The 19566-nt window shown below is 33.8% G+C and overlaps 1 pseudogene; it reads left to right on the forward strand.

The window, feature by feature from the left end:
- Window positions 1-215: 215 nt before the first annotated feature.
- LOC126891039 (putative nuclease HARBI1) lies at window positions 216-928 on the forward strand (annotated as a pseudogene).
- The last annotated feature ends 18638 nt before the right edge of the window (window positions 929-19566 follow it).

Raw genomic sequence — 19566 nt, forward strand, 5'->3', positions numbered from 1 at the left:
AAACCTCTGTCAATTTTAACTTTTATCTCATTTAATTAGGTTATACTTAATTTTAGGGCTTTTAAACACTGATGATGGATTCCTTAATCCGAAAACGTTTTGTATTTTGACCCTTATTTAGGGTATTTTAATATATACCTTTTACAAGAAACTTGGCATTTTTATAATCTAATTATATTTTTATTTTTACTAATCATGCATTAAATCCTATGGAAATGCTATTAATCACTTTGCGGTATTTTGCTACTGGTAGTTTTCTAGTAGTAATGAGAGACTTTGGTGATATTCATAAAAGTACAACAAGCAAAGTAATATTTAAGGTAGGTAATACTTTTAAAATATGTTGTCTCAGTTTTCTTACTATATAAATTACAGGTAACAAGAGCTATTGCTACTTTACGGAACAGATACTTGCAGTTTCCACAAACTACAGATGAAGTAACCAATATACAAGTGGGTTTTATAAAATAGCCAAATTCCCTAGGGTTATAGGTACTTTAGACTGCACCCATGTTAAAATAATTTCTCCAGGTTTGGTTAAATACGTATATTTGTTATAAATATAATCAAAATGTATAGTTGTAGGAGGAGACCGAGCAGAAATTTTTAGAAATAGAAAAAATTTCTTTTCCATTAATGTTCAAACAATTTGTGATGCCAATTTAAAAATCAGAAATATTGTGGCACAATGGCCAGGGTCTATCCATGATTCAACCATTTTTAATCAATCACAGATAAATGGGCAGTTTGAAAATGGAGAATTTGGAACTGCACTGCTTGTAGGAGATGCAGGGTATGGTGTAAAAATTATTTACTGACACCCTTGGCACAAACAAGAAATCGTGCAGAAAATTTATACAATGAATCCCTAATACGGACTCGGAATTGTGTGGAATGCTCATATGGGGTGTGGAAAAGGAGGTTTCCTATTTTGAGTAATGGCATTAATTTAAAGATTAACAAAGTTCAATGGGTGATAGTTGCTACAGCTATATTGCATAATTTAGCTATAGATAGCAATGACTTGCAGCCTCCTGTATTAAATGCAGATGATCAGGCTGATTTTAACTTTGTTAATAATATGCCTGCACCTATTTATAATAATAGGAATATAAATATTGCAACTAGGAATGAACTTATTGCATATTTCAATAATTTGTAGTTTTATTTTTTAATTTATTCTTGTATAACAAATATTCTTTTAACAGATTTGATTTTTTAAAATTTTTTTTAAATCTACCTTTAAATGAAAATTTTAAAAATATACTTTTGTGACTTTTTTATCCCAGTTTTCTCTTGGTCTTCTTCTGTTTCTTTTTTTCTGTATTTTTGCTTCCGTACTTTTCTTACTGGTATGTTTTTTCTCATTATTTTCATGTGGTCCCACCAGCTCAGTTGTTTTTCTTTGATGTATTCTAGGAGTGGTTTAGTTTTGAGCTCATCTCGTATATCGATATTTCAAATTTTGTCTCTTTTTGTTACTGCTTTTACTCATCTTAGGTATTTGATTTCTAGTGCCTGAATCTTACTTTTCATTCTTCTTGTTAATACCCGTACTGGTCTGTATATCGTGTTGAAGACAGTTATTAATTGCGTGGAATCTTAGACGTTTTGTTAATCCTTTCTTCTATATCTTTGTGTTATTTTCCACTGTCACTCCCAGTTATTGGAAGTGGTTTACCTGTTCTATTGTTTCTCCATTGATTTGTATGTTTAATACGGGTTGTTCTTGTGCTATTACCATAATCTTTGCTTTGCGTGTGTTTATGTTCATCCCATGCCTATTTAATACCTCATTCCATGTTTGTAAATTATTTATCAAATATTCCTCTTCATCTGCCATAACAACTACATCATCAGCAAATGCACATTCTGATATTCCAACTCTTTCTAGATCTCGGTAGCCTACATGTAGTTTCTTAAATTGTGGTATGTATTCTTTCATTATTTCGTCCATGAAGATGTTGAAGAGTGTAGCACTAATGGACCCTCCTTGTCTTAGCCTTCAGATGTTTCAAAATGTTGCGATTCCATATTTTCATGCCTTATATAATTCGTGTTCCTTCTATATTATAAACTGCTATCATCAATACAGGTGTGTAAAATGTGCTCTAAATCACAAAACAGCTGATTGCCCTAACAAAATTAGATCTGATCTAGTAAAGTGTGTACTTTGCGGTAATAACCACCCAGCGAATTACAGAGGATGCAGTGTACATAAACAACTGCAAGAAGCAAGATTTCCAACCTTAAGAAAGAAAGAGTCACCGAATCAACTACAAAACCAACAGCTACCAGTGGCTACAACAAATATAAGTACAACACAAAGACCTACATATGCTCAAATGGTAAATACCAACCAACAAGATATTACAATGGTCACTCAGGCAAATGACATGCAGGAGTTAAAGAATATGATGAAAGGGCTTATGGAACAAATGAGCACCATGCTAAACTTATTAACAACACTTGTCTCAAAAATGAACTAATGGCTAATACACTAAAATTTGCCATATGGAATGCTAATGGCTTGACACAACACAAACATGAGTTGTATGCATTTATAGCTAATCACCAATTAGACATAATACTGATTTCAGAAACACACTTCACGAAAAAAAGTTTCATAAAATTTCACAACTATAAAATATATCACACAACACATCCAGATGGAACTGCACATGGTGGGACAGCAATCATTATAAGAAACAACATCAAACATTACCAGACAACTCACTATCAAAAAGCACATATTCAGGCCACAAATGTAGTTGTAGAAGACTGGACAGGACCTATAACTTTTTCAGCTATATATTGTCCACCAAAACATTCAATTAAACAACCAGAATTTAAAACCTTTTTTGATACACTTGGACTTAGGTTTATTTGTGGCGGAGACTACAATTCAAAACATCTAATGTGGGGATCTAGACTTATTAATACCAAAGGCCGTGAACTACAAAAAGAAATACTAATAGATAATCTGAACATAGTAACCACAAGGGGGCCAACATACTGGCCTACAGACCCTGCGAAAATTCCAGATCTCCTCGATTTTGTTATAGTGAGAGGAATAAATGAAAAATACTTTAAACCAAAGTCTTGTTACGATTTATCCTCTGACCATTCACCTGTTATCATAACTGTAAGCAAAAACATAACAAAAATAGAAAGGAGCTGTATATTACACAACAACAAAACAAATTGGAGTTATTTTAGATATCAAGTAAATAATCAAATCAATTTAGACATCCCACTAAAGACCGATAAACAAATCGAACAAGCAGTAGAACATTTTAACACAGTTTTACAGGAAGCAGCATGGAACTCAACACCATTACCTACAAATCGACATATGAACAAACACTGTTCCAATACAATACATGAAAAAATAATTGAGAAAAGAAGACTCAGAAAACAATGGCAATTATCAAGATCACCTCAAAGTAAAACAAACCTCAATAAAGCACAAAAAGACCTAAAAAAATTGATAATAGCAGAAAAAAATGCAAGCTTTCAGGAATACCTACAAAAACTAGATGCAACTCAAGCTACTGACTACTCGTTATGGAAGGCTACAAGGACTCTACGAAGGCAGAACTATACAGTCCCACCACTAAGAACACAAACAGGACAATGGGCGAGAAGTCCTCTAGAAAAGGCCGAAACATTTGCGACACACCTTAAAAAAGTCTTTACATCAAATGAGGGAAGTTACTCACTACAAACTGAAGAAGAAATTATTTCGATACTCACAAAACCTTATCAACTAGAACTTCCTGAAAAAAGATTCACAAAAAATGAGGTAAAAAATATTATACAACACAACATCGATCCAAAAAAGGCTCCAGGATACGACCTGATTACAGGAAAAACTCTTCAGCAACTCCCAGAGAAAGGCTTCCAATTTCTGACACAGTTATTTAACTCTATAATGAGACTAGGTCATTTCCCATCACAGTGGAAACTAGCACAAATAACAATGATACCAAAGCCAGGAAAAGAACCAGAAAATGTACAGTCCTACCGTCCTATTAGTCTTCTTCCCGTGGTATCCAAAGTTTTTGAAAAGCTGACACTTACTAAGCTAATGCCTATACTAGAAAACAAAAAACTAATACCACCACACCAATTTGGGTTTATAAAACAACATTCAACAATACAACAGGTACATAGAATTGTAGAGAGAATCAACGAGGACTTTGAAAATAATAGGTACTGCTCGGCGGTATTTCTGGACGTAAGTCAGGCATTTGATAAAGTCTGGCATAAAGGCCTATTATGTAAACTAAAACAGAATTTACCTACAAATTACTATATACTCTTAAAGTCATATATCACCAACAGAAACTTCCAGGTAAAGTATGAGAATGAATACACAAACATACAACAAATTCTCGCTGGGGTGCCCCAAGGAAGTGTACTAGGACCTATATTATACCTTATATTCACTGCTGACTTACCGACAGATACACATATCACTACAGCCACATTTGCGGATGATACGGCAATACTATCATCGAACAAAAATCCCAAAATAGCCTCAGAAATCTTACAAAATAATCTAAATAAAATTCAACAATGGATGACAAAATGGAGAGTCAAAATTAATGAAAACAAATCGCTACACCTAACATTTACCACGCGTAGGGAAACATGTCCGGCTGTATACTTAAACGATAAAGGAATCCCACAAGGGGATGAAGTCAAATATCTAGGTATGTACTTGGACAGAAGATTAAACTGGAGGAAGCATATATTTACTAAGCGAAAACAACTGGGTCATAAGTTAAGAACCATATATTGGCTGTTGGGCAAAAAATCAAAACTATCAACTGAAAATAAAATATTAATCTACAAATCCATCCTAAAACCAGTGTGGACTTATGGGATAGAATTATGGGGAACCGCCGCACATTCCAACATTGAAATCATACAAAGATTTCAGTCCAAAATATTGAGATCAATACTAGGAGTTCCATGGTTCATAACCAATGAAGCCATCCATCGGGACGCCGGACTACCATACGTCAAAGATGACATCGAAAAGTGCGCGAAAAAACATACAGAAAAACTTAAAGTGCATCCAAACGTGTTAGCAAAAAATTTAGTGAATAAACCGCGTACTGTTCGTAGGTTAAAACGAAAAGTTCCGTTAGAGTTAAGTGAACAATAGGTACTAAATTAATGTGTATAAGTTTATGTCAGAAATAGTCAGTGTTGTAGGCTAAGTTTTAAAAAAGGGGTGCATCACTGGATGCCTCCCTACATGTCATTCCTAATTATTGTCAGTCCTATTACTTATTGTCTGTTATCTACCTAAACATTTAGGTTTAGATTGTATAGATAGATTGTAATAAATGTGGGGTTAAAAAATAAAAAATAATTATTTACATTTAAAGGGTTTTTCCCTATACATTTTGGTGGCTCAGGCATGCAAATTTTGTAAGTATGACCTCTTGTTCTTGAAAACCTCTGTCAATTTTAACTTTTATCTCATTTAATTAGGTTATACTTAATTTTAGGGCTTTTAAACACTGATGATGGATTCCTTAATCCGAAAACGTTTTGTATTTTGACCCTTATTTAGGGTATTTTAATATATACCTTTTACAAGAAACTTGGCATTTTTATAATCTAATTATATTTTTATTTTTACTAATCATGCATTAAATCCTATGGAAATGCTATTAATCACTTTGCGGTATTTTGCTACTGGTAGTTTTCTAGTAGTAATGAGAGACTTTGGTGATATTCATAAAAGTACAACAAGCAAAGTAATATTTAAGGTAGGTAATACTTTTAAAATATGTTGTCTCAGTTTTCTTACTATATAAATTACAGGTAACAAAAGCTATTGCTACTTTACGGAACAGATACTTGCAGTTTCCACAAACTGCAGATGAAGTAACCAATATACAAGTGGGTTTTATAAAATAGCCAAATTCCCTAGGGTTATAGGTACTTTAGACTGCACCCATGTTAAAATAATTTCTCCAGGTTTGGTTAAATACGTATATTTGTTATAAATATAATCAAAATGTATAGTTGTAGGAGGAGACCGAGCAGAAATTTTTACAAATAGAAAAAATTTCTTTTCCATTAATGTTCAAACAATTTGTGATGCCAATTTAAAAATCAGAAATATTGTGGCACAATGGCCAGGGTCTATCCATGATTCAACCATTTTTAATCAATCACAGATAAATGGGCAGTTTGAAAATGGAGAATTTGGAACTGCACTGCTTGTAGGAGATGCAGGGTATGGTGTAAAAATTATTTACTGACACCCTTGGCACAAACAAGAAATCGTGCAGAAAATTTATACAATGAATCCCTAATACGGACTCGGAATTGTGTGGAATGCTCATATGGGGTGTGGAAAAGGAGGTTTCCTATTTTGAGTAATGGCATTAATTTAAAGATTAACAAAGTTCAATGGGTGATAGTTGCTACAGCTATATTGCATAATTTAGCTATAGATAGCAATGACTTGCAGCCTCCTGTATTAAATGCGGATGATCAGGCTGATTTTAACTTTGTTAATAATATGCCTGCACCTATTTATAATAATAGGAATATAAATATTGCAACTAGGAATGAACTTATTGCATATTTCAATAATTTGTAGTTTTATTTTTTAATTTATTCTTGTATAACAATTATTCTTTTAACAGATTTGATTTTTTAAAATTTTTTTTAAATCTACCTTTAAATGAAAATTTTAAAAATATACTTTTGTGACTTTTTTATCCCAGTTTTCTCTTGGTCTTCTTCTGTTTCTTTTTTTCTGTATTTTTGCTTCCGTACTTTTCTTACTGGTATGTTTTTTCTCATTATTTTCATGTGGTCCCACCAGCTCAGTTGTTTTTCTTTGATGTATTCTAGGAGTGGTTTAGTTTTGAGCTCATCTCGTATATCGATATTTCAAATTTTGTCTCTTTTTGTTACTGCTTTTACTCATCTTAGGTATTTGATTTCTAGTGCCTGAATCTTACTTTTCATTCTTCTTGTTAATACCCGTACTGGTCTGTATATCGTGTTGAAGACAGTTATTAATTGCGTGGAATCTTAGACGTTTTGTTAATCCTTTCTTCTATATCTTTGTGTTATTTTCCACTGTCACTCCCAGTTATTGGAAGTGGTTTACCTGTTCTATTGTTTCTCCATTGATTTGTATGTTTAATACGGGTTGTTCTTGTGCTATTACCATAATATTTGCTTTGCGTGTGTTTATGTTCATCCCATGCCTATTTAATACCTCATTCCATGTTTGTAAATTATTTATCAAATATTCCTCTTCATCTGCCATAACAACTACATCATCAGCAAATGCACATTCTGATATTCCAACTCTTTCTAGATCTCGGTAGCCTACATGTAGTTTCTTAAATTGTGGTATGTATTCTTTCATTATTTCGTCCATGAAGATGTTGAAGAGTGTAGCACTAATGGACCCTCCTTGTCTTAGCCTTCAGATGTTTCAAAATGTTGCGATTCCATATTTTCATGCCTTATATAATTCGTGTTCCTTCTATATTATAAACTGTTGATGACTTCTATTAGTTTTCTATCTACTCCGCTTCTAATTAGACTGTTCCATATTTTTTGTCGTTTGGCTCTGTCGAATGCTTTTTCTAGGTCGATGAAGGTGATGTACGCTTTAGTTTTAGTCAGTAGTGTTTTTCTGTTATTTGCTTCACTGTGAATATGTGACCTTGCACTCCTCGTCCTTTCCGGAAACCACTCTGGGCTTCTTCTAGCCCATCTAACTCATCAATAGTTTAGCAAAAAAAGTATGAATGTTTTGTATGTTTAATTTTCTTGGCTTATTTTCTCAGTACTAGATTGAAACAAAATTAATTTGAAAATAAAAATAAAAATGTATACCATTTTTATTCATTCAGTTGCGGTGCGAAACCAAAACTGTCTTAATTTTTACTCAGATCAGAGAGTGCAGCCAGCACCCTTATCGACGATTTCACCTCTTGTTAGAGGTTCATCAGAGACTGCATAGGCTGCTTTTCTCTGGCCCAGGTAAAAATCTTCGACATATCCATCCCCCACCGCAACTGACGAGATGGTAGTAGGTGCCTAGCGGCATCTGCTAAATAAGAGACTAAGTTTTTCAACCTAATAAAAATATTTGTAAATTAAATATTTTTAAAAGATTTGTAATTGAAATGGGCCAATAAAGTTTTTCAATTAAAAATCTTTTAAAAATATTTAATTTACAAATATTTTTATTAGGTTGAAAAACTTAGTCTCTTATTTAGCAGATGCCGCTAGGCACCTACTACCATCTCGTCAGTTGCGGTGGGGGATGGATATGTCGAAGATTTTTACCTGAGCCAGAGAAAAGCAGCCTATGCAGTCTCTGATGAACCTCTAACAAGAGGTGAAATCGTCGATAAGGGTGCTGGCTGCACTCTCTGATCTGAGTAAAAATTAAGACAGTTTTGGTTTCGCACCGCAACTGAATGAATAAAAATGGTATACATTTTTATTTTTATATTAGTATTACTCCTATAGAGTAACTAGGTCCATTTTCCGTTGGAACTTTACCACGCTGCAGACGGGGGTTGTGAATTGCATAGTGTAGAATTCCTTCCCTTTAGTCTTCACTGCAGCATCCATTTGGCTTGCATATTGTAGAAGCCTTGGAGGTTGTCACCAGGAAATGGGCCAGTAAAGTTTTTCAATTAAAAATCTTTTAAAAATATTTAATTTACAAATATTTTTATTAGGTTGAAAAACTTAGTCTCTTATTTAGCAGATGCCGCTAGGCACCTACTACCATCTCGTCAGTTGCGGTGGGGGATGGATATGTCGAAGATTTTTACCTGGGCCAGAGAAAAGCAGCCTATGCAGTCTCTGATGAACCTCTAACAAGAGGTGAAATCGTCGATAAGGGTGCTGGCTGCACTCTCTGATCTGAGTAAAAATTAAGACAGTTTTGGTTTCGCACCGCAACTGAATGAATAAAAATGGTATACATTTTTATTTTTATATTAGTATTACTCCTATAGAGTAACTAGGTCCATTTTCCGTTGGAACTTTACCACGCTGCAGACGGGGGTTGTGAATTGCATAGTGTAGAATTCCTTCCCTTTAGTCTTCACTGCAGCATCCATTTGGCTTGCATATTGTAGAAGCCTTGGAGGTTGTCACCAGGAAATGGGCCAATAAAGTTTTTCAATTAAAAATCTTTTAAAAATATTTAATTTACAAATATTTTTATTAGGTTGAAAAACTTAGTCTCTAACTTAGTCTCAAAATTAATTTGATTTATTTGTAAAAAATAACACTAGATATACTTTCTGAGTATTTATTTTGAAAGAAAGACAATGTAACAAATGAAGGTGAAGAAAATACAGAGCTACAGTTAATATGTACACAAGAAGTATTTGATAGAAGGATTATCAAACAAAAATAGGACAGGCGGGAGGTGGAGATGATGAAATTGAACCAGATATGGTAAAATACATACAAAAGAAAGATTTTATTTATTTATTACATTTTTTTGGTTTGTGGCTGCTGCTCTCCTCGTAATAAACTCATTTTTAAATCGTGTTCTTCTTTTAGATATTTGACATGGAGGTCATGCAAGTCCTTCTTTCTATTGTGATCGGCTATCAGTGCTTGCTTTTTCAACCGGTATAATTCTAATTTGGCTTCAGCCACCTTGCACCATTTTGTATTTGTGGTACTCCCAGTTACCTTTCCTACAATTGAATCCATTAAATTCATAATATTATTTTTGTCAAAAAACTTACCATTTTTTCCTTTAGTTCCTTTGCCACTGGTTGTTTCAGTTTTGATGGTGTATAATCAGACCAATCTACAAAATGAAAATATATGAAACACATTTTAATATGTAGGCATTACTTGTCAAATCTCACAGAGTTGGAGAATCTCACAGTCGCCATAATACCGCATGGCGATTGTAAGATTTTCAAACTCTTTCCTATATTTGACAAGTAATACATTAAAATATTCACCTCCATCAGGATTTAATAAATCTAAAGGTGATTCATTTATATTTGGCTTATTTTCTGCCTCTGGTATTTCTTCCGCTTCTACTTCTATTTGGAGTATTTCCACTACACCATCCTCATTATTCTCATTCACGAACAAGTCCGCTGCCGTAAGTTCTAAAAACTCATAATTAAAATGGCTAAATTTTGAATGTCATACAATACTTGCCTGTTTGAATAATATCAGAATCACACTCTGCTAGCATTCCTGTCTTTCGCGCACCCAATATGTCGTTGATAACACAGTCAACTGGTGTTTCCTCAGCTGGCTTCGATGGACCCCCACCTGTAGCTCTACAGTGTCTCTTATCTTTGCCGTGATTTTTTACAGCGGTTTTTTTTAATTTGTCCACTTCTCCTTTACTATTTTTGCTGAGCGGGGTATTCCAGCAGTAGACTTAGCATTAAACTTAACGGCAAGCTCTACCCATTCATAAGACTTCTGCTTATTACTAACAATGCCCGTCTTTTTGCATTCCAATATCTTCTTGTGCTGGTTCACCAATTCCACCAATAGGGTGACTTCACATTCAGTGAAGTTTTTGGACCGCATATTATTTGTTTGTCCATTCATACTGACTAAAATACACTTAATTAAAAAATTAACTTACACCAATATAGGACAATTAAACCAATGGGTCTCTATTGAATAAAAAGAAGTATTTTGTTTTTACTTCCTTGTATTTAAGTATTTACTTAATAGTAATTGAACAAAAGAATAGTAACTACTTTATATAAAATAGTTTACTTATAGCAAAAAGTAGTCTCTGTTACTTTCAAGTACATAATTACTAAAAGTACATAAGCTATACATAAATTTTTATTATACACTTATTTATACTCAATAGCCCCAATCTAAAATATAATGTAAACATACCTGTTAGTTATAATTCCTTCCTAGATAATGATAATAATTTCTAAATTTAATAATAAAAAATAACGAGGTAAAATGGATTATTGTCGCGATGAAAGTAATTATAGAATATAATAATACATAATACAATATTTCCCGCGATAAACACAAAATGTCATAATTTAACTAACCTCTTCTGTCAGCAAATATAAACGTGTGTCGGAAAATTCGGAGTTAAACCACCTATGATAGCGAGTATCGGTTAAAATCTTGGTCAACTTAAACGGGTTTAAGCGATAACCTAGTACTGAAAAACTGATTAACCATAAACATTTCGGTGACCGAAAAATCTGGGTTAACCCAGCACTGAAAATCGGCCCTTATTGAGTTAAATAAATATATTCAAGTATTTAGTGCTTCCACCTAATCAAACCCATCACCGGGGGTGGCAACCCCGCACCACCACATGGCGATCTAGACCAGGGAAACCACAGGAACAAGGATAAAATGGGAGAATGGAAGGAAAAACTTCAAAGGACGAGGTTTCTTGTACCTCGACCACCCAAGAAAACGGTGTGGTAAATAGCAACTGCATGGAGACATTAGACTCGACACGGAGCTGCATGTGATATGGAATATGGTATGGAAAAGGGACATACATCGAGGACTGGTAGTGATATCGACAGCAAATCTAGGCGGTTAAAGTGGTAAGTCCATATTATCTGTTTTTATGATACTTCCGTCATATAATCACCTCTATATTTAACATACTTCAAGATATACATAATCTAATTTTTTTCTATTTTTTTTATCTATTAATCTATTACCAGTATTATTAATTACTTTTATTACTATTATTGACAATTTTTTTTTAAAGTGGTATGGTTATCTATAAGACGTATTGATGCAATTTTATATACAATTACTATCATATATAATTTTTTTATATGATATATTTTTTATATGATATATATCGGGGAGAGCAGCATATGTGCCTCCTGATGAGAGACTAATAAGTTTCGAAACCGGTAGAGGTGCTTGCGGCACTCTGTGATTGGACTAGAATATCGCGCGGCTGTAGTTTCGTGTTGCAACGACATTGAAAGTGGTTATTCATTTTTGATTTACTTTACTCTGTTTGGAATACAAAGGGAACTATTCTCGTTGGAACTTTACCGCGCTGAGCAGATGGGACGTGAATTATATATTGTAAAATTCCCTCGTCTTCCTTAGTGTCGGCATCCGTATGGCTTGCAAATTGTAGAAGCCTCGGAGGTGCAACCAGAGAAGGTTCCCACTGTTTTCATTCTGGTGGGATGTAGAGTAGCATTATGTTGCTTTATATGCCATTAGACTGAAAACTTAGACTTTTGATAGCAGTTGCCGCTAGGGCATCTATGCCATTTCGTTCGTTGCGATCCGTGACTACACGCCGGGGTTTGTTTTGGTTGGATCGGGGAGAGCAGCATATGTGCCTCCTGATGAGAGACTAATAAGTTTCGAAACCGGTAGAGGTGCTTGCGGCACTCTCTGATTGGACTAGAATATCGCGCGGCTGTAGTTTCGTGTTGCAACGACATTGAAAGTGGTTATTCATTTTTAATTTTTTTTATCTTTATCGATTTTATCCAGTTATTATCATGATATATTTTTATGATTTTTGACAATTTTACTGCATTTTACTATACTGCATAAGACTATCAAATTTATGTGTTCATCACGAAGTACAAGAATAACACAGAGATAAATACTATGAATAAATGAGTAGCAACAAGGTTTATTGGGAAGATTTCGTCAAAATAATTGAGGAGATTACACAAGAAGTTATAACACTAAGCAAAAGGGTTTTGAAGAAGAAAGTACCTAAGTCAAAGGAAATACAAGAAGAGTTAACGACACAGTTGATCAAATTATAAAACAAATTCACACATCTAACAAAGAAAAATTGGGAGACACTAACAGACAAACAAAGAGAGACGTGCAACAAATATTTTGCGATAATCAAAGATAAAGTTATACGCTCATTTCGAGCAGTAAATTTAAGACCAGTAGTTTCAAGTTCGATACATCAGTCAATCGACAAGGAAATAGAAGAAGAACAAAGTGACGAGTAAATAGAAGATGAACAAAGCGACATAAAGCAACATATAAACATGGCTCTGACGATCAACGAATTTTTAAATATCGCAAGCAAGGTGTTGCCCAACGAATTCGATGGAAGCGCAGGTAAACTACAACCATTTTAGACGCATTAGAACGCCTTGAGAAAATAGCAATAGGACATGAAGAAACAGCGATAACCTCAATAAAGACTAACCAATAAGGCTAGAAACCTGATAACCACAGAAAATACAATCCCATGTACAGCTGCGGCACTGAAAAAAGAATTAAGAGGCGACAATCCGAAAACTGTGATAGCCAAATTAGCCAAGAAAAGGCAAGAACAGTTAAAAGTAGCATACATAGCGGAAGGATTGTCATTGGAATTAGCGAAAAATACATGATGGAAACAGTTGTAGCAACAATGAAACGAAACGTTAATACAGATAAAGCTAAGTTAATACTGGAGGCAGGTAACTTCACAACACCGCAAGAAGTAGTATCCAAATTTTTATCGATTGAACGACAGAGGATAGCACACAGGGAAGAGTGTTAAATTATATAACAAATTACGAAAATAGAAGAGGACAGCATCAATACAGGAGAGGATATCACAACAAATATGATAGAGGGAAAAGAAATACCTTTGGAAAACAAAACGAAGCAGCGGAAAACCAACAGAACTATACGCACAGAGGATATAGACAATTTAACAACCCAACGTATAGAGTAGGGTGGGTCGAAAAACAATAATGTTTCATTTTTTAATTGCTATACCGCGGAAAACTTGCCTTTGGGGTATATAAGTAAAATGCAAAGTAAAATAAAGTTATATATTGAACCCCCAGCTAGCGCATCATACTTAAAGTTTAGTTTTTTTTCAGAAATCAAGACAGTTTTCAATTATTTTTACAATCTTTAGCCAATAATATTTGAACGTGCTATAGTGAAAACTGTTTAGTTAATAGCTTAAAAAAGAGGAAATAAATTTGAAACAGACAATATCTTTTAATTTGCGGTAGCGCAAAATACTAAATATTATTAAAATTCACATATTAGCACCTTAAAAGAAGGTGTGGTCTATTATGTTGTGTTGGGTGTAAATAGCACAATCCATTTTTTGTTCTTTTACTTTACACCCCATTTAATTGGAATAGAATTATTATAGTGTGTTTAAAGTTATAAAGGATATAAATAAAACAACTTTTAATTTTGATAACATGTTTAATTGAAACAAAAAAGAAACCAAATTGTAGCCAAACAATGTCAACAAATTAAATGAAATTTTGACTTTAGGAAGAGTCTTTTACTCATTATTTCTGAGTGGGTACGTTGAAGCTGCGCTTGCTGTCAAACTTTGGCATCGAAGCTCTGGATGCTACGACAGATCTTATGAAACCATCTCGTTCCTAATCACTAGGAGGACTAGTTAATCGCAATCTTTTGAGTAAAGATGAATAGTATCTTCTAGACATAAGTTGTGCGATAAAGTCAGGCAACTGCCCTGTGGACTTATCTGTTCGAGAGCCGTGTCCATTTTCCCACTCTCGATGGTTGACTACAGCTAACAGAGTGTTGACGTCAGTCACCTTGACGTCAGTCGCCAGTGACTAACGTCATCGAGAGGATAGCCAGGTTGAAGTGAAAATGGGCAGCTCACATAGCCAGAATGACAGATGGGCGATGGACGAAGAGGTTATTGGAATGGAGGCCAAGAGAAGCGTCGGTCGACCGCCTACAAGATGGACTGACGACTTAAGAAAGGTAAATAAAAACTGGATGAGAGCGGCGCAGGATAGATTGGGTTGGAAACGAGGGGAGGAGGCCTATGTTCAGCAGTGGACTTTTGAGGCTGGATGATGAACAGAGTTTTGAGACTGTATGTAAGTGTGGAAACGTCTTCAGTTGAACATAAATTGTTAGTATCCTTCATTTTTAAATCATGCATGCCTGTATGGTTCAAAATAAAGTACAGCAAATACATAACAGATGGACCTGTACACGTTTTTGAGGCTATCAAATCAACCAGATTTCTACCAGAGAATTTGATTAAAGTAGTTGATCTTGTAATCGAAAGAAATGCATTTTTCTCACCCAGAAAATTTGCTACTGAGGATGATAGTGGATGAAGGGAAACACATAAGAGAATTAGGATTCCGAAGAATAATCAAAGCAAGGATGTTAGCTACAGAAACAGAAACAATTAGGGTTTTTCGACCTCCAAAAATCACCTTTCATGCGACTGACTCTACTGAATTATTTGATTGGAACACCACTGAAATTACACCACCATCACTGTTACGGAGAGTCTCTGATGATGAAGTTTGGGTTAAAATCGCTGCTGGTGAAACACCCGAGGATTGGAACTTTGGAAAATTTTAAAGGTTATAGTCAAGCCGTAGAACGATGCGTCAAGTAAGTCACTGAAGCATCTAAAAAAGTCGTCGGTGCTAAGTAATGAGATGGTTTTATTAGATCTGCCGTAGCATCCAGAGCTTCGATGCCAAAGTTTGACAGCAAGCGCAGCTTCAACGTACCCACTCAGCAATAGTGAGTAAAAGACTCTTTCTAAAGTCAAAATTTCATTTAATTTGTTTACATTGTTTTTCTATAATTTGGTTTCTTTTTTGAAGTTATACTTCTTTACCGGCGATAGAGGGTGATTTTTTATATGTTAAAACCTATCACCCCGGCGCATGCGCATTATAACTTTGTTCTGATTGGATGTTCAAATGACATGTCAAAAATTATCCGATATGGCAGCTGTGGTTTGGAGGTAAAGGTAAAGGTAAACAAATGTATAATATATTAGTTTTATTGTTGTGAGGACAGAAACAAAAAAGTTTATAATATTGTAGTGACTTTTAAATAGTTTTTAAAAGCAACAGGTACGTAATAATTGTTAATGTATCATGGGTATAAACCTACCTATTTGATCTGCCAAAATACATAGTATGTAATACTTTTATTTATATAATTTGATTACCATCAAAATTTCTATCAATATTCACCTAATATATTGTTTATTTACTCTATGTTTTGTTTTTTTTTTTTCAATTCTAAATCATTTCAATTCAAAATTAAAATAATTTGATCAATTTTCAAAATATCAAAATATCACAAGTTTAATCCGTTTAGTTAGTCGATCTTCGTAAATAATGACTCATACTGTCCGTGGCTAAGCGGAGAAGGCGAATGAATTCCAATACCAACCGCTCTTATCAGCGGTGGTTCGAGTTCCAATAGAAACTTTCTTTTTTGTTTTTTTTTAATACATTTTATGATTGTAAGTATATTTATTATATGTACATAATTGTATTTTCAGAAAATACGTATTTAGTTAAAAAAAATTTCGACAATTAATGTTCAGACATCATTTGTGGCTTGTTTAATGTGTTTGTGTGTGTTTTATTCTTTTATTATTTTAATTTTTGGCACTGTTCTAGTAAAAATGTTTGAGAAGTAGTAAGTATAAATTAGTTTAATATTTAAACAAAATATAAATAAAAAGTATATTAATTTCGTTTAAATCATATAATAGAGGTATAACTTCTTGCGTGCGTACAAAGTACACACACACATTCTTTTTTTTTCAATCAAACATGTTATTAAAAGTATAAGTTGTTTTATTTATATCATTTATAACCTTAAACACACTATAATAATTATATTCCAATTAAATGGAGTGTAAAGTAAAAGAACAAAAAATGGATTGTGCTAATTACACCCAACACAACACACTAGACCACACCTTCTTTTAAGGTGCTAATATGTGAATTTTAACAATTTTTGAGTATTTTGCGCTACCGCAAATTAAAAGATATTGTCTGTTTCAAATTTATTTCTTATTTTTTAAACTATTAACTAAACAGTTTTCACTATAGCACGTTCAAATATTATTGGCTAAAGATTTTAAAAATAATTGAAAAATGTCTTGATTTCTGAAAAAAACTAAATTTTAAGTGTGATGCGCTAGCTGGGGGTTCAATATATAACTTTATTTGACTTTGCATTTTACTTATATACTCCAAAGGCAAGTTTTCCGCGGTATAGCGATTAAAAAATGAAACATTATTGTTTTTCGACCCACCCTAGTATACAGGAAACCAGAGAGAAGGACGTAACAGAAACGTAAGGCTACTAGAGTTAGAGGATAACCAAGGGGAAACGGAAAACCCACAGTTGGGGTTTTGAATGAACGAGACAATGGAAATACACAGTCAGAAGTGGAATATAATATTTACAACTTTGACTTAAACTTAACGAATTTTGTACGAATGAAAACGGGAATCCTAGAACAGACCAATACATTTATCATAGACACAGGAGCCGATATTTTAATAATGAAATGTTCACAAGATTTTATGAAGGAACATGTGAAACCAAACACAAAGGCGAAAATAAAAGCAGTAACTAAAGGGGAATTGCAAACAATGGGAGAAGTCGAAACAACACTAGAAGTAAAAGGAAGTCGGTTCGAGCATATCTTTCAATTAGTTGAATCTAACTTTCCCATTCCAACAGACGGAATCATTGGGAGAGACTTTATTTCAAATTTTCAATGCATATTTGACTACGCTAATATTAAAATGCACATTAAAGATGACGATGATTGTTATGTTAGTACGAACATTTTAGATAACATAGATAATGACACGATAATAATACCGCCTAGATGTGAAATTTACAGAGTAGTAAAACATTATCAAACACTGAAGAACGACAGGGTAGTGGAACAACAGGAGATACAACCAGGAATATTCATAGCGAGAGCAATTATTTCAAGCAATAATCCGTACATAAAAATTTTGAATACAACATACGAAACAGTAAAAGTAGAGACAAACACAATCAGAACATTAGACATTAAATTGTTTAACATATATAGACTGATCAGTGACAGTAAGGATAGGAAAAAGGAATTATGGGAATCACTGAAGTTAGACATTCCAGAATACATACGCGATAAATTAGTATCTTTATGTGGGGAATACTCAGATATATTCGCCATAAGGCATGACATGCTGACAGGTAACAACTTCTACGAACAAAAACTGAGAGTGAAAGACCAAACTCCAGTATATATTAAGAACTATAGGACGCCACATGCACAAACAGAAGAGTTAAACCGACAAGTACAAAAATTAAGATACCAGGAGATCATAGAACTGTCTACATCAGAGTACAACAGCCCGGTAGTGCTGGAACCGAAAAAGGCTATAGATGGAAATAAAGCATGGAGGTTATGCATAGACTTTAGACAACTGAACAAGAAAATAGTCACAGATAAATTCCCATTACCAAGAATAGATTCAATATTAGATCAACTAGGATGAGCAAAATGGTTTTCAGTTATAGACTTAATGTCAGGTTTTCACCAAATACAATTAGAAAAATTTAGCACGGAGAATGGAGCATTTCAATTCACCAGATTGCTTTTTGGATTAAACGTAAGCCCGAATAGCTTTTCAAGGATGATGTCAATAGCGTTTTCAGATTTAACACCGGACAAAGCATTTCTTTACATGGACGAGATAGTAGTAATAGGAATATCAGAACAATATCACTTAGACAACCTAAAAAAGACATTTGAGACAAGTCGAAAATTCAATTTGAAAGTTAACCCAGGAAAATGTCAATTTTTTAGAAGAGATGTCACATATTTAGGACTTGATTTTTCTCAGGAAGGAGTATCACCAGATAAAGCAAAATATGCAACGATTGGACAATACCCGACGCCTAAGACAGCAGATCAGACAAAAAGATTCGTAGCATTTTGTAATTACTATAGACATTTTTTTCAAAAGGAGTAGAATTTTTTTGGTCTAAGAAATGTGAAGAAGCATTCAATAAGCTCAAATTATCTTTGATGAAACCACCAATCTTAAAATATCCAGATTTCAATAAACAATTCATTCTAACGACGGACGCATCCAACGAGAGTTGTTCAGCAATTTTAAGTCAAGATTATATATATTTCAAATGTTATTTATATGGAGCACCAACATTTTTGGTAAAAACAGATCATAAACCACTAACACATTTATTTTCAATGAAGGAACCAACCTCAAAACTTACGAGGATCAGATTACATCTAGAGGAATACGATTTCGAAATATAGTAAATCACAGGGAAAAATAACTACGCAGACAGTCTTTCAAAAATAACATTGCATCAACTAAAGAACTTATACATAGACAACACTCATTTACTAGCTATAACCCGAGATCAATAAAGAGAAAAGGAAAAAAGAATCAAAGCAAACGGAAGCAGAAACTAAACTTACATTACAGCCAGAAGCCCCCAAACAAACAGTAAGAAAGGTACTAAACAAGTTAGACACGCAAAGACTACAAATTTTGTCCTTTGGAGCAGAACTGATCTCATCAAGACTGAGCATTAGGGCCAAAGGAATACTTCGAAATAGAGTATATAACAGGGGAAAATAACTACGCAGACAGTCTTTCAAGAATAACATTGCATCAACTAAAGAACTTATACATAGACAACACTCATTTACTAGCTATAACCCGAGATCAATCAAGAGAAAAGGAAAAAAGAATCAAAGCAAACGGA

This window comes from Diabrotica virgifera, chromosome 9, assembly GCF_917563875.1.
Source record: "Diabrotica virgifera virgifera chromosome 9, PGI_DIABVI_V3a".
In the NCBI taxonomy this organism is placed as follows: domain Eukaryota; kingdom Metazoa; phylum Arthropoda; class Insecta; order Coleoptera; family Chrysomelidae; genus Diabrotica; species Diabrotica virgifera.